Below are 23,098 nucleotides of genomic sequence, written 5' to 3' on the forward strand. Positions count from 1 at the left end.
CATGTAAACACTGAAGGAAACAGCAGAGTTGTAATTGCAGTCATGGGGTTTTATTCCAGGAGGAACAGACACAAAAGCAAGAGGAAACTCTTTAGGGAGAACTCCTTTGGCATTTAGGTTTGCAGCCTCCCTATTTTTTCTGGCTTTATTCTCTGCTGGCATTCTCTTCCCTTATCAGATCCCCACTGCTTTTTGCTGCCCACATCCCCAATACCACTTCCCTCAGAATCTCAAAATCTGATTTCTAATCTATTCACACAGAGATACAACTGTCAGGAAGGGTGTGAGTGGGGAGAAGGGCTAAATAAAATTCTAGGAGTATAATTTCAGTTATCCTCCAATGGAAAAATAGTGTCTTTAGGCTGGGAGTACAGTGAAGGGAAGGAGCAGGCCTCAGGCCCTTGACTGGGACTCTTTATCAATCCCTGCCGTTGTGTAAAGCTAATACTAGAACACAGATCATGTGGTAAACACTAATGGCTGTGGGACCGTGTGCTCTGTCTCACATTGCTAATGCAAAGCCCACCTCTGCCATTTTCCTCTTCCCTGAAGAATCTGGGGAGTGTGCAGGAAGTAACATGCACATACTAGAAAATACATCACATCTGATGTCACCTGCCATTTACTGCTATACCTCCCCTCTACTGTTTCAGCCGCTCCTTGCTGTGTAGCTCAATGTCTTATGGATTTTTCTGTGTTTTCAGTGATTGCAGAAGCTGTTGGTGCTTCTTGTAGGTTATCTTCCTGGAGGTTAATCCATTAGGATCTATGAAAGAGATGTAACAAATCGCCCTAACCTGTTTAGTTACAGTAACCGTAATTTGCCAAGCCAGGCATATGGACTAAAAAGAAACTTCTTCCATTAAATGATGTACTCTTATTTATATGAAAATTCTTACACGTTGATAAAAATATATTTACATGTACTTATAGAGTTACATTACTAAATACTACTACAATTACATGATAGAGTGATTACTAAAGTTACTATTTTAAACGATTACTGTGGTTTGGTACACTTTTTAATACTCATAGCTGTTGAAAACTCATTTTGCACAATCAGTATTTTTTAAGAGAAATGATTCAGTTTGATTCTAGTTATCATCATATTGGAATTTTCAGGGTATTTCTATGGCACATGGGGAAAACAGGTAAGGATATTTGTAAATGACATAAATAAAAACGTTCCCTTGCGGTCAAGTTCTCTACAGGAAGGAGATAAGCAGGGTGAGAGTGATTTCAGCAGTGAATTAAAATCATTGTATTGCTTTGTTTTGTTTTAATTTTGAGGTTAACTTGGTTCAGGTTAGCAAATTACTGTTTTGCATTTCTGCTGGTACAAAACTAGTCAGACATATGCTGCTTAATTAAACAACAGCAAAATATTTTGAAAAGATAATCATAGCCATCATTATTTTAAAGAATTGTAAAGATGTTTACTATATATATACATATATATGTGTATATATATATATATATATATATATATATATATATCAGATTCATTGTAAAAATCAATTCCAATAGTATATAATATTGAAATATATATATATACATATATATATATTTCATTTTCTTTCCAAATGGCGTGACCAAGGCTAAAGAAAGCAAATAGAAGGGTGGTGAGAATGGGTGAAGTCAATCAAAATATTCATTGAGTGACTCTCAGTATGCCTTGTGTCATTCATATACCAAATCTTATTTTAAACCTATCACAAAGATTCTAAATTCAAATACATGGCAAATTGTCCTGATATAAATAGTCTGAAAAGTAACTCCTTGTTCTATGATGGAGTATAATTTGTATCTGTTTTTTGGTATTTATAATCGTGTCAATTTTATTTAAAAAAATGTTTGATTGTTTTTTAAACAGGAACTATAGCCACATGTCTAATGTAAGACTAATTTTGAGCTAAATGTAGAAGTACTTGAAATATGTGTACTAATGGAGAGTGGAGAGGGTGCATGAGAAGAAGTGTTCCTATAGTCCGAAAAAAACGGTGGGGCAGGTCAATTCCACCACAGATATTTAGAGCAGGTTATTCGCAGAACTTTTCTAAGACCCCAGAGTCCAGAGATAAATAAGAAAGCTTCTTCCTGAAGGAAGATGAAGAGAAAGAAGATGTCAATTCATGATGTTGCTTAAGGGTTAACAATGAGGAAAATTGGCCCAAATTTTTAATTCAAGAAAGGCTTCTTGGAAAAGACTATGTGTGTGCTTACTCTTGAAGAATGATTGACGTTATCCAGGTGAAGAAAAGCAAGAATGTTGAACTAAGTTGATAAAATAAAATCACCAAAAAACAAGCAAACAAACAAACAAACAAACCCCACCAAAGCATGAAATACAAATACAGGTATAGCTTAATAGTATTTAGACATAAAGTGCAGGATAGGATGTGGCTTGGAAAATAGATCAAAGTTGGCTTTTATATGGGGAGTTTTGTTTGTCCTGATAAGAACCTACAGGGGCCTTAAAGCAGGGGAGATATAGTTGGATTTTAGTTTTACATATCATAATGCTCATGATCAAGTCTCCTAGGAAGCAAAGCAGAATAGCTAAACTAAAAGACATAGTTTGTGTCTCATATAGGTTCAAATGAGTTGACATAAGGGCAGAGACAAACTAATTCATCAAAGGGCTTGAACACGAGCATCCATTGTTCTTAAAATCAAAACCACAAGGCGCATTGTGGTAATAACAAGGTATGCTATTCTTTTAATCACCTTCTATTCACTTCTGTGGTGGGGGAGGGATTCCTGCCCCACGGTTAGGGGGATGACCAAATGCACAATATCTGACACTGAGCAGATGAGATAAACAGTAGTGTATTAGTCACATGTACTCACATTACAGGGAGGAGGACAGGCATGCCACACATAGCCACACAGGGGTTGCACTCAGGAACTAAGTGAATAACAGGGGACTGTGGGAAGCAGCTTTTTTAGTATGAAGAAAGTTCCTTCTCTTATTCCTGTGGAAGGATGTGATTCACTTGTTTGAATAATACTATGGGCTGGCAGGAAACTGAATCCATCTTCTTTCCTTGGGGATAAGCAGGAACTATGTATGCTCTCCATGAATTAAGGTATAAATGAGACCTGCAGAAGAGAAGCGACTGAAGATTACTCTACCAGGAGGAGCTGAATATAGTAAAGAAAAAACGAACTTAGGTGGAAGAACGAAGTTAACCTTAAGATTGATGTGAGACCTTTTAAATATGCAGATATTTAAATCTATTTTACACAGAGGGTGCCAATAACGAGAAAGAAAATGAAACTTCCTAAGAGAGAAGGTAGTTGATAGAAAAATGTCTACATTTCAGTCTAGGCTGAACAAGTGGAAAAAAAAGAAAGAGAGAGAGAGAGAGAGAGAGAGAGAGAGAGAGAGAGAGAGAGAGGGAGGGAGGGAGGGAGGGAGGGAGGGAGGGAGGGAGGGAGGGAGGGAGGGAGGGAGGGAGGAAAGAAGGAAGGAAGGAGGAAAGGAAGAAAGAAAGAGAGAGAAAGAGAATAAAAATCAAATCTAAAGAGCCTTTAGTGGAAGACAAGATGTGGGAAAGACCCTGGACTGTTGTGAACACAACACAGAAGATGGTGTGAGAGTGAGGTTAAGGGGCAAGAGCAATAAAAACCTGAGAGCAAATATTAGAAGGTCAGAGGTCAAAATTTTGGAGATACAAGAGTTCTCAACGGGGTTTGCTATTATTTCCTAAGAGTCCAAAGGATTGTTTTCTTTCTTCCCCGACCTTCGAATTGTTACGTGAATCACTTTCTGTCATGTTTGTGGCCCAGAGTTGCCTCCTAGCATACGAGACCTGAGGGCCTTTGGATTGACATCCTTTTCAAATTAGAAGAGATCTGGGGCTAAATGTGGAAATATAGATCTGGATTAAAATGAGAGCATGACTTGATTGACAGCACAAAATGAATCCCTCACTTTTTCAGGCTTTATTTTATATGCCTAAAATCCCAATGTCTTTTACAGATGTTGAAATTGAGTGCTAGGCACTGTGTTAAATACATAGGATTTAACCCTGAGCAAGAACAATAGAGCCTGTGCTCTCATTTACTTTAGGACTTAATTTGGACTTAATTTACTTTCCAAATGAATCACACCTTGAAATCCAGTTCAGAAACTAAAGCAATGTAACTCAAAGTGTGGTCCCTGGACCTACATCAATACAGAAACTGTTAGGTACCAGTTGACAATGAGCAATGAAATTAAGAGTAAACGTATAGACTTGTGTGGACTGACTTGTAAGATTAAATTTATGTCTGTGGAACATAATAATTAAAAATGAGGGTCCTGGTTGCATTTTGTATCTCCTTGTTGTATTTGTATTTCACTTTTCTACTAGTTTATTTTTATTGTTCTTTCTAAAAGTAGCACTTCAAACAGATTGAGGAAAAACAAAAAAACATAGGTAAGGTAGTTTGAAAAGCACATCTTTCTCACCAGTTTCGGGCAACTTTTTGGTAAGATACAGACTTTGCATTTCAGGATTGCAGGGTTTATTTACATATCCTTGCTCCCTCTCCTATATGCCATGTAGTGTAAGCTCCCCAACCCCCATAATGCCATAGACTCTGCATTTACACGTGTAGGCTGTTGACCGATATAGGATTTTGTGAGTAAAAACCGATATAAAATGAAACTTCGGAGGCCAATTTTATCAAACACCAGAAAAGGAACTCAGGGAAATATTCTAATTTGCTAATATTGGTTAATTCCGCTATCAGTTCAAAAATAGATTTAATATTAACCACTACAACTAAGGCATTTGGTGAATTTCAGGCTCAATTTTAAACATATGTTAGCTTCTGGTTATATATGAAGTCTATTAAATACGTCATTTATAAAGCCTATGGCTGCAAGTAAAGTGATTTCAAAAAAGTATAATTAAACACTGGCAAATATAAATGCATTTGTATTAGATACTCTGACAATATTGTCATGCAAAGAACTATTAATATTTATTCTCATTTCTTTGAATGTACTACTGTTACTGTTAGGTTGATTGAGTAAGACACTTTTCAATTTTAGAAATTCTATGGGGCTATTTAGCCAATAGGACATGTTTCAATTCTCTCGGCATATAATATACCCAAGCAATAAATGTATAAGTGATTTAACCTCAGGACATAATGTTACGTGGAAACACTATGAGGGTAATACTTGACGCTGAAATGAGAAGCGGCCTCTCAATACAATACCTCCTTGTTTCCTCTACTGCCTGCAGAGAAATATCAAATTAATTCTCTAGGTGGCAGCAGCAGTCTAAAGACTTTTGTTCAGTAAAGACTATCTGCTTTTGCCCAAGGAAAATCTAAGACAAAACCAATTTTGAAAAACAAGCTTTCTCTCTTTAATGTGTATGAGACGTGAGAATTTCTTCACTGCAGAAAAAAAAAAATCATAGGATTTTCTTTTTCTTTCTTTCTTTTTTTTTTTTTAAACCAACGGAATGCTATAATACAGAGCTAGTACCCACAGCAAAATAGTAGCTACTCAATCAGGTCAGGTTTTCTACCTTAGAAAAATAGACGGTTGTCTAATATTTTGTTTCAGAGGAAAAAAAAAAAGGTAGGAAGGAATGCAAATATCCTCTCTCCATGACCATGAATGTTTAAAATTGAGCTGTAAAAATCCTAATCATTTTCTTTAAGGCCTTGATCACAGTTAAATACACATTTCTTTGGGTAACTTAGCATTTAACGAACTAGATAGGTGTCTATAATTGCAGAGGTGGAAGACTCATTAAAGTTCTCTCTTCTCCCTTCTGCTGAATTTCTCTCTTTACATTTCTTACATCACTTTTTCTACCGCCCTTTGTTTTTTGGTGTTCTGAACCACAGCCACAGTTTTAAAAGGTGTATATGGGGCAGAAAGAAAATATTTGTTTGTGGATGCTTTTCCTAGTGAAAAGGATTGAGTGAACAATAAAATTCATTAAGGACTACCTGCCATTTTTAAAAAAGGAATAAGTGAGCTTGGTATTAAAAGCCTGGCGCTATTTTATAAGGAAGAAAAATATGATTCAAAGATTAGAAATACATGATAAATTAACATAATTTAAAATCTCCATGGGCAATCTGGGAAGTAGAGTTTCCAGATCTCAATTAAGAACGAAGGCGAGAGAAAGTTCTGGCAAAGAGAGGGACTAGGCCCCTGATACATGACAGCAGTGAACATCTAAGGAAAGTAGTCAGACACACAAATCCTCGTGCTGGATATGAACAAGGACCTTATGAACATTTCAAAAAGAAAATGTATCGCTTACAGCAGCTCTTGACTAAAGTATCAACACTTATTTTTGGATTTCGTTCCAACAGTTTTAACCTGCTGAAATTGATATTGGACCATGAACTTTGACCCTAGAACACCAGATCCTTACTGGAACTGGTGTGAATATTTTCCCGACCAAGGAACAAAAAAATTATTTTATCCCTTCACACCCTAACGATGTTTAAGAACCTGTCTAAAGTCCTTCCATTTCTAAGAAAACTTGTAGAGCTTGCGCCTAATCATTTCTCATAGCCACCAAAGTTCTAACATTAATTACATGTGCCATTTATTTGGTGACTAAGTAAGCACCATCTGGTAGCCTCTCTTGACTTGTGATTCTGTGTTGTAATTTAACTTTCCACCTGTTTTCTCAAATTCATCTCACATGAGAGTACGTCTTTGCTTTTATGTATTTTCCTTAGTAACTAGTGATCCAATTGTTCAGTTTAGTAAAGTTTTGTTGAGCATCTATCATGAAGCAGGTTTCGCTCTAGGCTCAAGGTGTATCACAATCGGAATGTACTGGGTTATAAATTTGGTCATCTATAACCTGAGGATCTCAGCAGGTTGAAATCATAAAGGGTTGTTTCTCATTGAAGCAACTCGGCTATCACAGGTTGTCTGGACATTCTGCTCACTCCCAGATCCAGGCTTCCGGAGCACACACTATTCAAAACATAGCTACTCGCTGGGCACACAGAAAGAAGTGACGATATGTCACACTAACTCTAAATGTTTCCCACCTATATAACTATGAAAAGGATTGAATGAACAATAAAATTCATTTAAGGACTACATGCCATATAGCTATGCAGCACTCTGCTCACATTTTTACTGGCAAAACAGGTCACATGGTCAAACTTTATATCAAGGATGTAGAGAATTGCAATCCTGCCATATGCCCAGGAAGGGAGCTGGAAATATTTGGTAGAGTGAGCAGACAGCATGCAACAGAGAGAGATATGTCACTCTACCTCAATATGAGAAAAACACAACCTCACGTGATTGCCCAATTATCTATTTATAACATCTATTATAAATTTTGCACATATGCTGTTGAAACATGTCATATCTATTCAATCAACTGGCACTTGACTATGTAGTCTGTATATTTTCTCCTTCTAATGATCAAATGTTTATTAGACTTGCTAATATTGAAGGATGACTGCATCATCCCCCCATCTTGTTCCTTCATAATATGCTCCAAAGAGTTAAGCGTCCTAGTTAAGCACTAGTCAAAACTGAATGACAATAAGAAGCACTGAATTTAATAATTTCACTGCCTAGTCCCTGGAAAGCAGAGCTAATAAACAAGAAAAAAAATCATAATTTAGAGCTGGTACTAATCTTCTTAAATTTGTTTTGAAAGGTTACTTAAAATAAAATGTGGATTTGTTTTGAAAATGTGCTACCTAAAACAGGGGTTGGGGCAATGTTTTTACTGTAATTAACATGTGAAATACTGTAAAATACATTAACTGCACTAGTACCCATGAAATTAACAGGCTTTGGGGCAATCCTGGCACCCACGTGGCTGTAGGAAGAGAAACCTCGACATCTGCATTTAATTGGAAATTTCCTGTTGCTTTTGTTCCATAAAAACTCATCTTATAAAAGACATCAGTATTAGGGGGGAAAAGGCAACAGTGAACCTCCAATAAAAACTGAATCTGCAGGCGTTGCTTTCTCCACATACATATTGCTTCTGTAAATCCAGTCTTGCCTTGTAAAGTTAATGAGGCTCCTCTCAGCCTTTAAAATGACTACAATGTGGAATCCATATAACTAGAGAAATAAATGGAGGTTAACTGTACTGTGGGCTTATTATACTTCCTATGCTAACAGTCCTATAAAAACTTGGGGTAAGTGAACAGTGATATTAAACATTTTACTGCTACATATACTGTAGCTATTGTGAACTGGGCAGTACAGTTAGCTTAACCAAATATAAGATCTTTGTGACAAGGAGTCATTCCAGAAATACTATAAGGTAGTGGGAAAACCATAGAGGCACTAGACAGACATTCAATAGCAGGATAACTAAGGAGACAGGAGCAAGGAATTGGACAAAGAAAAGAAGGAGGGAGAGGGAGAGAATATGTACAATGATGTACTGCTTTTTTTAGTGAAGGACCTGTATTGTAATTGATAGTTAAAGACATCAACCTTTCTTTTTGACGTGTGTGTGTCTGTGTTTGGTCTAAATTATGGTTCAATGAACTATACCATATCTAACGAAAGGAACCAAATCCTAAATGTAAAACTCAATGTAATTTTTAAAAACGTTAAATCATCACCCAAATAAAGATTAAGAACATTTCTAGAACTCTAAAGGCTCTCTAATTTTTTTGCCTCCACAATTCACTACACCCTCCCATCTTCTGTAGCCATATTTTAACTTCTATCTCCATAGATTGGTTTTGGCTCTATCTGAACTTTTATAAAAATAGCATCACATGAAATGTACTCTTTTGTGTCTAGTTCTTTACCTCAGCAGGATGTCTTTGAGACTCACTCATGCTGTTTTATATAGTTGTCATTTATTTTTATTGCTCTGCCATATTCTGTTCTGTGAATATCCCACAACTTTTTTATTCATTCTACTGCCCGTGGACTTCAAGGTTGGTTCAACTTTGAGCCTATTATGAATTTTGCTGCTACCAACTTTTTTGGGCATGACGTCTAAGACACATATGTACAGTTGACCCCTGAGCAACACAAGTTTGAACACAAGATGCACTTCTAAGTAGATGTTATTTAACAAACACAGTAAATGTATTTTCTTTTTCTTACAATTTTCTTAATAACATTTTCTTTTCTCTAGCTTACTTTATTGTAAGAATGCAATATATAATAATATAACATACAAGATAAGTGTTAATCCACCATTATGTTGGTTAAGTTTTCAGTCAACAGTAAGCTACTAGTAGTCAATGCAATATACAGATGATGTATTATAGAATTGTATACTTGAAACCTATATAATGTTATTAACCAATGTTACCCCAATTAATTTAATTTTAAAAAGTTATACATGAATTTTCAACTGCATGGGGGCGATGCCCTTAACACCCGCATTGTTCAAGGATCAACTATGCACAATTTGTTGTGTGTGGGTGGGTATATATACCTAGCAGTGGAGTTTTGGGATCACAAGGTATGATCAGCTTCTGAGGATACTGCCACACAGTTTTCCAGATGGTTGTGCCAATTTATACTCTTGTAAACAGTGTATAAAAATTAAAGATTCTCCACATTCTCATTAACAGTGTATATTGTCAGTGTGTTTAGTATGTATTTTAATTTTGCTGTTCTGTTGATTGTGTTCTGTATCTCATTTTGGTCTTCAAATTTTGGTCTTGAAATTTGCATTTCAAAAATGACTATTGAATTTGAGCACCTGTTCAGAAATTTATCTCACATTTCAACATTCTCTTTTGGGAAGTACTGGTTCAGATAAACCCTTTTGGAGGGGTCGTCTGTGTTTTTATTGATTTGTAGGTATTCTTTATGTTTTCTGGATACAAGTTATTTGTCAGGGAAATGTATCACAAATAACTTCTCCCATTCCACTCCTTTTCTTTCACTCTCTTATATGGTATTCTTAAGTGTATAGATGTTTCTTAATTACAGTGAAGCCCAATTCATCAATCTTTTAACTTGACTTTGGCATTTCCCCATAATTATGTAAAAACTGTACTCACCTGAATACCATGATAGGTTATCTGGCAGTTTAGAAGTTCCATTGCTTTGCTTTTTACCTTTAGTTCTGCAGTTTATTTAGAATTTGCTTTCATTTCTGGTAAGAAGAAAGGTCAAGGTTTAGGAATTTTTCCCAGGAGGCATGTCGTTGATGCAGCAGCACTAATTGCTGAAAAGACCATCATTTCTCTCCTCCGATCACCTACTCCTGCATTGCTGTGTCATCTTTCTCTTTGTCAGGTAATTCTATAGATATACATGTAGATGATAGATAGGTAGATAGATGATAGATAGATAGATAGATATAGATAGATAGATAGATCAATATAGAGATATGTTTCTGCAATATCTGTGCAATACTTACACAATTATCATGCTGTGTTAATTAAATAGCTTTATAACATGCCTCAGTAGTATAAACTCTTCATTTGTCCTACTTCCTTGCCCTTCACATTTCCATGTAACTTCTAAAATTAGCTTGTCAATATAGCCACATGCCAAACTGCTGGAGTTTTCATTTTCATTGGATTAAACCTGTAGATCAAATTGAGAAATATTGAAATCTTTACAGCACTGAGTCTTCCAATCCATGGCCATATTCCCTTTCTCCATTTCTTTAGGTCTTCCTTAACTTCTATAGGTAATTTTTTGTAATTTATGAGAGTAGAGATATCCTATATTATCTGATTTATTTCTAAATATTTGGTGCTATTATGAATGGTATTTTAAAATTTCATTTCTACCTGTTCTCTGCTATTATATCAAAATACAATTGAAGTATTTATATTGACCTTGTATTCCAAAACTAATGACATCTATTAATTCTCATCATTTATCTTTGAATTCTGTAGTTTCTAGATATATGGTCACATTGTCTATTTATGAGTTTATTTTATTTTATTTCTTTATTGCACCGGTTAGGGCCTTCAAGATAGTTTTGAATAGAACTGGGAATAGCAGAAATCTTTATATAGTTCCTGATTTCTGGGAGAAACATTTAATTGTTCTCCACAAATGTAATGATTACTGTAGATTTTATTTATTTTTGTAGATAAAGTTTTTGAAAATCATATTGAGGGTGTTCTCTTCTAGTATTAGTTTGTTAAGAGCTTTTAGTTGAGTTTTTTTAATCATAACTAGGTATTGAATTTGATTTAAAAATTTGCATCTATTGAGATGCAAACTCAATTAACACTATCATTATAGTGTTAAAGTGATGATTTGCATTGACCAACTTGCTTTTAAAAATGGATTGACTTTTTAAAACTTAAAATTGGAATTATTCAGACTTTCTAACTTCTGCCTGTATCAGATTTCTTAAGTTATAGTCTTTGAGTAATGGTTTTCATTTCACCTAAAATTTCATATTTATTGGCTAAAGGTTGTTTATACTGTATTCTTATTATCTGTTAATATTTCAAGTATCTGCAGTGATATATACTTTTTGAAATTCTCTTTTGTACCTTGTTTTCTATTTAATGAACTTTTGTTCGTTATATTTTCTTCCTTCTACTTCTATTTGTACTTAACTTGCTAGACATTCAAAATTTCTTTTTTTGACGGGGATAGGGGGAGGTGAACAGGACTTTTATTGGGAAACAGTGTGTACTTCCAGGATTTAGTCAAGTTGTTGTCCTTTCGATCTTAGTTGTAGAGGGCGCAGCTCAGCTCCAGGTCCAGTTGCCGTTGTTAGTTCCAGAGAGCACAGCCCATCATCCCTTGCGGGACTCCCTTGCGGGAGTCGAACCGGCAACCTTGTGGTTGAGAGGACGTGCTCCAACCAACTGAGCCACCTGGTTAACCCAGAGCTGAATGGCAGCTCATTGACTTCATTCTAGTTGTGGAGGGCGCAGCTCGCTGGCCCATGTGGGAATCAAACTGGCAGTCCCATTGCCCAGAGGTCGCGCTCTAACCAACTGAGCCACCCATCCTCCCCTCAAAGTTTCTTTAAGTGAATTCTTATAAAATAACTTTCCAGGTTCTCTTATTTTCTAAAATAGAGCTTTAAGGCAATAATTTTCTGAAAATACTTCATTAACTGCATCCCACAAGTTTTGATATATTCTGCCTTTTTATTTATCATTTAACATATGTTCTAATTTTACTTGTTTTTAATTGGCCATCAGAGATTGTGTTTCCTTAAAATTCTCAAACATTTAAGTATTTAATTTTTAAACATCTGTTATTAGTTTCTATTTTAATCCCTTATTCAATAAAAATGTTATATGTTTTTTAATTTGCTTTATATTTTATTCACTTTATGAGTCAGCATATTGTCCATTATTTTTAAAGTCCTGTGATTATTTTTAACATAATTTGCATTTGTTTGGGACCTAATTAGCCCAATTGGGTCATTTTGATAACAGTTTTTCAATTTCTCTATATATCTACTGATTTCTTGTTATATTATCTATTAGTTTGTAAGATAGTTGTTTTTAAACCTCTCACTGTGATTTAGATTTTTCTGTTTATTCTTTTATTTCTGACTTTTTTATATATTTTGAGAACACACAATTTTATGGTAGTTATATTTATCCCATTTAGATGCTCCTATTTATCTCTAGTAATAATCGTTGTCTTAAAGTCTACTTAGTCAATACGTACAGTTACAAAATTTCTGTTATTTTTTGCATGGTATACCTTTTTGATCCTTTTAATTTTAACATTTTGAGTCATTATATTTAATATATGTTTCTTCAAAGGATCAAGCATTCTTTGTTTATTTTTTTGTCTATTAGTTTGTGCTTATTTTTATTTAGTCTGATAATCTTTGTGCTTTAATAGAATTATTTAGTTTATTTATACTAAGTTTAATTACGGTTATATTTGGGCTTAAGTCTATAATCTTGTTTTTTTTAATTCCATCTTTTCTTTGTTTTTATTTTCTATTTATGTCTTCTGTTGGTTTAACTTATATCTATATTATTGGTTTATTTGGTTTAAATTGTATTATTTAGCTTAATACATATGTATTTCACTTCCCCCTTTAGCTATTAAACTTTATTTTGGTGCTCATAAACTAAACTTGTGTAACTTATTGGATTCTTCCTTAAATTAACATCTTTAGTATTTCATGGATACTACAAGAATCCTACAATATTTTAATCTCATTTACTTCCCCCTACTAACTACTGTCATATATTTTCATCCCTCAAGATATTATAAGTAATCAATATTCATTTAGATTTTTCCATATATTTACCTTTTCATTGCTTTTCAATGAATCCTACATTACAATGCTTCATCTATGATCATTATTATTCTACCTGAAACACTTCTTTAGGGTTAATTTTAGTACTTAGTAATGAATTCTCTGTCATTATTTCACATTTATTTTTGAGTGATATATTAGCTGGGTAAACACCTCTGTTTTTAGTTTCAGCGCTCTAAATATTTCATTCTTATTTCTGGCTTACCTCCTTTTAGTTAATTGTAAAGTCAGCTTTCAGTATTATCTCTCCTTTCAAAGTAAGGTATTATTTTCTGACAGTGTTTAAGATTTCTTTTAGTTCTCACTGTCAGCAGTATTTCTATGATGTGTCTATTATTGTTACTGTTTGTTTACTTCTTGGAGTTTGCTAAAATTTTTAAATCTGTGGCTTGAACTTTTCTCTCAGTTTAGGAAAATGTATATCCAGTACTGCATTAAATATTGATGCTGCTCATTCATATTTCTTTTCTTTTGTGATTCTGCAAAGACAGAGTATGGGTTGTATCAAGAAGAGGGTTAAATATTTATTTTTTTCTTATTACTTGGGCTTATCCCTTCCATATCACAACTAAAACTGACGTTTTTTTCTTGGGCCTCTTTTACTTGGTGGGAACTTGAATCTAATTTTTTTATCTTCCCAGACAACAAGAATGCAGCATTCTCTACTTAGGTCTTTAGTTTCTTAGTAGCAACTTGCTGTTTGGTTTCATTGCATTTTGTGCTGCATGCTTGGCTTAGGAATCCCCAAACGTCTTATGGGAACAGTGTGCATGGAATATTGGGTTTTGTAGCTCTCCTTTCCCAGGGACCTTGGCTATTCAAGTTCTGATTTCTTAATAGCCCTGAACTGCAATTTTTGTGTGCAACTGCGTTGTTCATCCCTTTACCGGCAGGTAATTGGCAAATGTCCTAAGGAGAAAAAGTAGCAGAGAACTCAGGTTTCACTTTAACACATTTCCTGTGTCTCTGGGATCTTAGTTTCTCCAGTCCTGACTGCTTTGGTTGTTCTCCAGTGCTTTTGAGCAGCTGTTGTTTGTATGGTATCCAGCTTCTATAATTGTTTTCAGTGGGATAGTTAGTCTGATGCCAGCTATTCTGATACAACCAGAAACAGAAGTTTCCTCTCTTCTTTTATAAAGATAACATTAGTTGACAAGAATATGATCCTGTTACAATTTAATACAGTGAGGAAATGTCTCATCAAAAGTGTCAAGAATAAGGGTGTATTGTGCCTCTAAACCCATGAATTATTTGGACAATAGTTTCATCATAAGTGATCATTTTTCACAGCAATCATTGTAACAGAAGCAACTAATATTATGTATTTTTCTATTGCCTACATTGTAGTCAATACTTGACTTCAGCACTCCTTTCTTGCTAGCCAACAATTGAAAGAGCAAGATAGAAATATATGTGGACTCCTGATACATGAGTAACCAGGAGCCATTTTTTGGTAACAATCATTGAATTCTATGAGAAATATAAAGCTGTCTCAATCAAGGGGCTAACTTATATACACTCAAGACTTATGAATCACTATATTACCTCCCATCAGAGGAGAAACTGCTGAGACCTTTCTCTTAAGTCCCCTCTGGGGGATGCTCCATAGCTGGTCCATCAACAAAAACGTAAAGAATGGGGAGTCAGTGTGAATCTACTTAGGCCACCAAACACAGATCTCTTTTTACTTATTCATATTTCACTCTCTTAAAATAAATAAGTCTCCTCTTGCTTAACTTGCACATAAGAAGTCGGACTGTTATTTTATTTATAGACAATGATAAAAGAAAAACAATTTTACGAAGTCTAGAGGGAAAGATATAGTTTACATATAGTTTAGAAGTCAGACACATTATAACCACTGGCCAAATAGAACCTGTGTCTGTTTTTGTCACTACAGTTTTATGGAACACAGCCGTGTTCATTTTTTTTGTTTGTTTTTGTTTTTACATGTTGTATATGGCTGCTTTCACACTGTAACTACAGGATTGAATAGTTAGGATAGAGATTGAGCATGGCCTGCAAAGCCAGAAATATTTCCTATCAGGTCCTTCGCAGAGAAAGTTTCTGACCCTTAAATTAGATAATAATAGTGGATCTTAATCCTCTGCTTTAAAGATAAGAAATGAACACCTCAGGGCAATTTAGGAGACAGAATTCCTAGGGATGAGAGGAATAGTTGAATACCAAAACAGATAGTTCAGAGACAGAAGTAGAATCTGCTTCCTTGTGAACGATTGTCTGGTATTCAGTCTACTAGCTAGGTGGATGACTTACCATCGCCCAGCCTTACTATTCTCAACTATATAAATGTGCACAATTAGGTCATTTGCTTAATGGGGCTGTTGTGGTGATTTATGAGATATTACCAGTAAAGTGTTTAGTTCCGTGTTCAATAAAGTAAATGCCCAATAACTTCTTATTATTATAAATAAGTCTCTAAATCTTTTCAGAGGGCACAAAGGAAACTTTCTAGGTAGAGAGATAATAAAGAATTTTAATCAGTGAACCTTGACTTAGAGACAAATTCTCTTCTAGGGTGCTCTTTCCAGATATCGAAACCTTTGCTTCCTAAGCCGTAGTTTAAGATTATTAATGACCAATGGATAAGCATTAACATCTATATCATTCTTCAGGTCAAGCAGGAAAAGTGTTATGTTGCAAAATAATTTGTCCTAAAACACATAATTTGTTTTCAACATGAACAAATCATAAGGATTTGATATTTTGAATTTTATGGAATTTTACACCTTCAAGAAAATTGAATAAACATTCAGAAATTCCTCATTGCAATCCGCAGATAAACCCAAGACCCAAAACCATTAAGTGATTTTTTCATACATAATTAGGGGGCGGAGGTCATTACTGGGCATGTGACCTGTGTCACATGATTCTTAGGCCATTATGAATTCTTCTGTCTCTGATTCCCCTGTTACTAAAGCAGCAAAATTGTCAAGATTTATTTTTTTCTTTGTTTCCAATAAATTCATTTTCTTCCTGTTGTTGTTTTGACCAATTACCCTTAGGACTCATGAGGCGAGTGTTTAGAAGCATGTAATTATGTCTTGACTGCCATTTGTTTGTTTGAATCCAATAATGCTTTTTTAGTCTTTCCAAATTCAACTTTTCCAATTCAATTGGTTTAGCTCATAATTGACAACACTTATTCATTTTTATTCAGAGAAACTGAAATAAGAGATGTAATTAAATTCTTCACTACAATAACATGGCATTCATTTGCTCATTCCTAAGTACATTTTTTCTTTTTCTCTTTTACATGGAATTCTTATTAGGGTACTACGGGGATTGCATAATGATAAAATGTGTTACAGGATGGCTGAAGACGGAGGAGGAAGGTACCATGAAAGCCTAAAATATCACTAATTTCATGCTCAGATGTTTTTGACTTGACTAAACCATCTCACTGTGAACTCACCTCACCTCTTCTTTGTGTGCTCTTGGAGAAAGGGAGCTCTGTGTTGTCTCCTCTTATAAAGACACAAATCCTATTTGAAAAAGGGTCACCTTTAGGACCTCATTTAACTTTAATACCTCGTTAGAGGCTCCATTTCCAAATGTAGTTATACTGGGGGTTAGGACTTCAACATATACATTTTTGGGGGACACAAACATTCAGTCCATACATTCCCCCAAAACACTTGTTAGAAGAACACAATGATATTTATAATGTTATCTTTTATGTTCAAACTTATCCTGGAGTCACTGCCAGAAAAAGACTTCACTAGTATTAATTATTCTCTCCTGGCTTGGACTTTCCCAAGAATTTTGTTTTTTCATGACATCAGTTGATAAGATCACTTTGGATATAGATAGGCTATCGTCACTTTTGTTTTATCCTGTTTTCACTACAATTAAATATATCATTGTCTACTTCTCACCTTTCTCCACTAAATACCAAGGATTTGAATAAACTGAATATTTTTAAGCATAAGAGCTGAGTTATTTTTAACTATCAGAGGGCTTGTCACATTTATTATTCATATAAAGCATAATACTGTGTATGAATAAGGAATTAAAACAAAACTGAAAAAAACGAAAATGCCTGAAATGTAAAAGTACTGGGACTACAAGAGATTTTCCCTTTTATGAACTTCACATTAGGATATTGTACAATTCTTTTGTAAATATTAGAAACAAACTCTACGAGATGGAAATATAATGATCAACTTTAAGATAGTTGAATGTGCCAGCTTGCTTTTTAAAGGAATACTGCGTTCTCACTTTGAAGTTTATTGCTAGTTAAAGTTCATTTTCTTTGTCTATTGAGAGAAAAACTTAACATACTGGTCTCATTGCCTTGTATAGAAATAAGCACTAATGACAAGCAAGTCTTAGAAATGCAAAAGGCATAAAATAATTAAGTTCATGATGACTCTTGTGTGATCAGAGAGTTTGTGCTCAGCTTTGCTCTTTATCAAGCTTGCTTTCAAGTTGACACGGGGATCTTGGTGAGGAATTTTGACCTTTAAGAAAACCAACTGTGCCACTCAACATCGAAAGAAAAAAATCTTCATGCAAAACATTAATTTGAGATATACAATCTTCAAGCTTTGAGTTGATTGGGCCAGGGAACGCTTTTTATTGAGCGACCGTGTTTTCTTTTGTTTCTACTGATGGGATTGGAGGACATATCACCAATTTTAGTGACTAAAAAACATGAGACTTTCTGAATCATTCTCAACTTATTAAGCACCAGGGGATTCACAGCAGCAAAGGAGTGGGACAGGAATGTTGAATCTGTGAGTGGAAATTTATAATTTGTGAATTAGGCATAGTTTTTTTCCCCCCTGCTTTCATACTAGGTTGGACAGTTAAATTTGTGAACTTTCCACCGGGTACTTAAATGGGGGTACCAAAAAAATGTATAGAAGTGGACACTTTGGTCAATGTTGCTCAAGCAGTAGTTCGCTGTAATCAGAAGTATCTATCTGGATGCAGATGGTAACCACTCTGATCACCTCTTGTAATCGCAGAAGTCAAACGTGACGTGTATTCATCTTTTGTTATTGGTATATATTGAGTATTACAATTTTAATACAGTTTTCCTTTCTTAAAATGTATATACATTTTTTGGCTATCTATATCTATATTTATACCTATTATCTACATCAACATCTATATCCATATCTATATCTTCTCTATATCTATTTGTTTTTTTCCTTATCAAGTCCAAATTCAATCTCACTTGAGTTATTTGGGTCCACAAAGCCCAGTGCCAAAGGCAATGAGCCATAATAAGGTTCATAGGAAAACAGTATGTGACCTGAAGGAACTTGCCGCCTAGAGCAAGATGCAGTTAAGTACCTAAATATAAGAGGCAGAACATGGTCAATTCTGTAAAGAAGTAAAAGCCACATTTCCCACATAGGGAGCTTACCAAAAATGTGGTGACTGATAGAGGGATGGTGCACTTTCAACATGAAGAAGTGCCAGAGGGAGCATATCAGGCAGTAGGTGAGCAAAGGATGGAGGTGCAAGCTCATCTGTGCAAAAAGACATTTTTGTCTGAGGGTGTTCTTAATGCCTACAACTATACCATGTGTTTGAATTTCTATTCCACCTCCATGCATGTGTATTGTTTTTAACACAAAGATTAAACTAGTTAATTATGCTTTCAATTTTATGTATGTCCAGATATGAGTGAGCCAGACCTGAATAAAGGGAATGAACCGCATGCAATTTATGCCTTTGGAGATGGGTGGGGAGTCTTTGGAAAGACATGTTATATAACTTCCAATGGCCCCCAAGGACTAACATGGAGTCATGTGGTCCAAGGAATGGGAGTGATACTAAAAGATGGGTAACAACAGAGGGGGAAAATCAATTGGGAGAGTATACAAACTTCCATCTAAAAATGAAAATTAGTGGTCAGAGTAATTCACTGAACCAAACATCTAAGCCTCATCTCTCTCTTCAATCTATCTTCATAAATGTATGCCCCACAGACTCTAAATTCTCTTCATGTCCAGCTATGTGGGTTTTCTCAAATGAGGAATGTGGGCCATCTCACAGCACATATTTATACCCTGATTCCCTATCCTGAAATGGCTGGCATCTACTTTCTAACTTAGTAAACTCTTTCTATTATAATAGTTCAAATTCAGCTCCAACTTTATTCTTCTAGAAGTTTACTTGATGTTTTTCATTGTACTTTGTCACTATTTATTCACAGTTAATTTAATCCAGCCTGCAGGAGATCTCTTACATAAACTAGATCATTATGTTACAATTATTTGTCTATCAGTCAATTTCCCTTATCATACTTTGGTCCTATGAACTTAAAAACTGGGCCTATTTCATTTTACATTTCTGTGGCGCAGCATACAGCAAATACTATGCATTTTGTCACTCAACAGAATGTGGTGAATGAATAAAAGAGCTAAAGGATGAGAAAAACATAAGGAGAGCTGAGGACCAGGGTGAGAGAATACACATAAATATGAGACATTTTTGCTTGCATATTTTTTGGAGCACTTGAAAGATGAGATCCAAAGTCAACTTAAATTGACATACATGACCTTTAACAAGATAAGCCTGAGAGTTAATCTCTTTGTAAAATTTGTCCATATGCAGCCAGTGGAATTATTCAAACAAGCCAATCACCTTTCAGTAGGAACCAGATGTCACCTTACCCTCTTGATACTACAAAGCCTGCTTCCCCCAGTTCCTGGATGTTCACTCCGCTCTCAGGTGCAGGTCTTGTGTGGGGTGCAATGTCTTCCTTCCTAGACCAGGCTTGAGTATATGTGACTAATAAACTGCTGTTGATCTCATCCATCCAGGTCCGGATGCCATATGTTTGGCCTTTCCTACACAACCATAGAGCAGAAACTCCTTCCTTACCAAAAGGGTGAAGAGGAGTCAATAAAACCATCCCTAAATGGGCTGAGGTTTTCCATGGCCTGATTCATGTGTGTCTTTCTCTTCTTTGCAATTAAAAGTAAATTATTATGTTTTTTATTTTTTTTGGGGGGGGATATTGGGGGACAGTGTTTTTCTCCAGGCAGTTGTCCTTCATTCAAGTTGTGGAGGGCATAGCTCAGCTCCAATTCCAGTCGCCGTTTTCAATCTTTGGTTGCAGGGGGTGCAGCCCACCATCCCATGCGGGAATTGAACTGGCAACCTTGTCGAGAGATCGTGCTCTAACCAACTGAGCCATCTGGCTGCCCCATAAAAGTGAATTCTTAATGTACTACCTGGGAGCATGGATATGGTAACCCTTAGGAAATACTGAGAGAACTTAATGGCCAGACATTCAGAGGAACAAAAATTTCTTTTGCTTCTTACATAGTGTAGTTTTAATGATGCCATTCAGACACGAAATACCACACTAAGTGTGTCAGTATAATGCCCAGGAAATAGTGACACAGTTCTCATCCTTTCAGTGTAGTCCTTCCAATGAAAATGACAGAGGGAAAACTTCCCCTTCAAGTCTGTGTTTGGTGTTCATAAATTGTATCTTGTTCTACTTCATCCAAGAAGTTTCTTGAATACTTCTCATTTTCAAATTTTAATTTATTAATGCCCTGTTGTAGGATACTTTTATAAGAAACTGCCTGTTTGATATGAACATGTTCTGAATTACCAGTAAGTAAAGTTTATAAGGTCCAGAAGAAACTCTTATGTGTGTGTGTGTGTGTGTGTGTGTGTGTGTGTGTACGCTCACGCGTGCATATGTGTGAGCTCAAACATATAGCCCAGGCTAGGCCGATATCTGTGCTTCTAAAGGGCTTTGCTAATTACCGCTCCCAAGAAAAAAGATATTGACCAAAGGGCAGACTGGTGAGTACATCATTTCCAGTGTCTTAGATTTTTCACTGTTTTAATCTATGCCTGTTCCCCTCAGATGAAATATACTAACTAAAACAATTCATGTATTTATTTATATATATGAAATAGTCTTTAAATGTCACTTTTCTGGTCCTTTTTTTTTTTAATTTACTTTCTTACACTGAAAGAAACATGACCATAAGAAACTTAAATTAAATGAAGTCTAATCTTCATTTGCTACCTCCTCTGCACAAGCCTGTGTAAAAATGGGAGAAGACACCTTTTAACTCCTTGGCCACCTATAGACGCATGATCTTGTTAGACAGCCCAAGTTCTTTGCATATCTTCTGCCAAAAACGAGTTGAATGAAAGTACTCTTATGGTAAATTACATAAATTCAATAAAGTACTTATATGCACAGATGGGAGCAGTATTGGCAACATTATATTTTTATAAAGGTTTAAAAACGTATACAAAGTTTGAATTGAGAGCTAGTAAGTAATGATTTTGTAGGTGAACATTCCTTAAATTCTCACCTACTAAAAATAGAAAAAAAAGTTTTAGATTCATGTTTTAAAAGTCTAAATATATAGTATCAAAATGTTTAAATAATAAAAAAAAAGCCTTAGAAAAATTAGAAGCAAAAGGTGAGCATAGTCCTTCCATATGCAAACAAAAAGCTATGCAGGATTGCAATATTAATGAAATAAAGTGGAATTCAAGGTAAAATGAGCTAAATAGAACAAAGAAGGTCATGTTTTATTGGTAAAATGTAAAATCTGCATGATGATGTAGCTGTGACAAATCTTTATGTGCTGAATATCATAGCATTAAAATGTATTAAGTGAAAACTCTTATAAAGCAAGGAAAGCTGAGAGGCTAAAAGTAGTGGAGGCTTTAGTATATCTCTTTTTGGTCCCAATCAATCAAGCAGAATCAAGGTAAATAAAGATATTTTATATCTAAATAATGTAGTAAATTCGGTTATTTAATAATAATTATATAGTACAAATTAAATTTCATATTCTACACACATAAGATCTACCCTCTTCAACATGCCCACAGGATACTTTAAAAAAACTGCCTATGCATTAGGCACAAAGAATACATCGGAAAAGAGAGACAATACAGTACAGGCCATGTTCTTTGATCATCATGCAATAAATCAGAAATTGATTAAAACTGGCAAAAACAGCTGCATAAAAATAAATATCACTTTCCTAAATTTGACTCCTGGGACCCCATACAAAACCAAAACTATAAGCAAAGAATAGTTGAAAAATAACTAACAAAGGGCAAATAACCACATAAAATGAAGTGCGTATGTGTGTAAGAAACTAGTGTATATAAATTCATTCTAAAACTGAAAATGTGGCTTTGATGCTTGTTATAACTCTAGTACAGAATAAGCCGATTTACACTCACTCTGAAGCAATGGTATTTGTGCAGGAAATGTAATTTCACATTGAAAGACCTTCTAGTGAAAAGCTGAGTTTCTCGTCCTGTCAAAAGAAGGTATTGCCTCCTAGCTCCTATACATAACTTCCTACCACATCCTTGCTCAGTGGCTGTCTGTTTTTATTCACAGAACCAAGAAGAAGCCTGCAGCAAGGTTCTACTTCTGTCCTCCATTCTTCTTTCATTACATCAAAATCAAGTAGAAATGAGGAATTTCTTAACCACTCAAAAGAAGGTCAGTCATTCAGTGTCAAAACTAACTAGACAAGCAATAAAAACTATATATGAATTTCAACACATGCTGTAAAAAAGGAATAAAATGTGTATTATAAGAATCAAATAAACTTTAGTCAGGGATGGAGAAAACTAAACAAAAAACTTTAGTGAATATCAAAATTGTATCAAAAACTGACTTGTGAATTTCCACTGTATGCAATCAACATGATTTAAAAACACAGAAATTTATGTGATATTTGTTTTAATTCATAGAAAAATAAGGACTATACTTCTTTTAATTATTTTCACAAGTATGTGAGTTGCTTGACAGCAGAAAACCTTTTTTTTTTCCCTTTAATTTATTTCTCTGGCGGCTGGAGCAGTATTTGGCATATTAGAAACGAAATAAATGCTTAGTAAATATATCAAATAAT

The sequence above is a fragment of the Rhinolophus hipposideros genome, assembly GCF_964194185.1.
Source record: "Rhinolophus hipposideros genome assembly, chromosome: 17".
NCBI lineage: Eukaryota > Metazoa > Chordata > Mammalia > Chiroptera > Rhinolophidae > Rhinolophus > Rhinolophus hipposideros.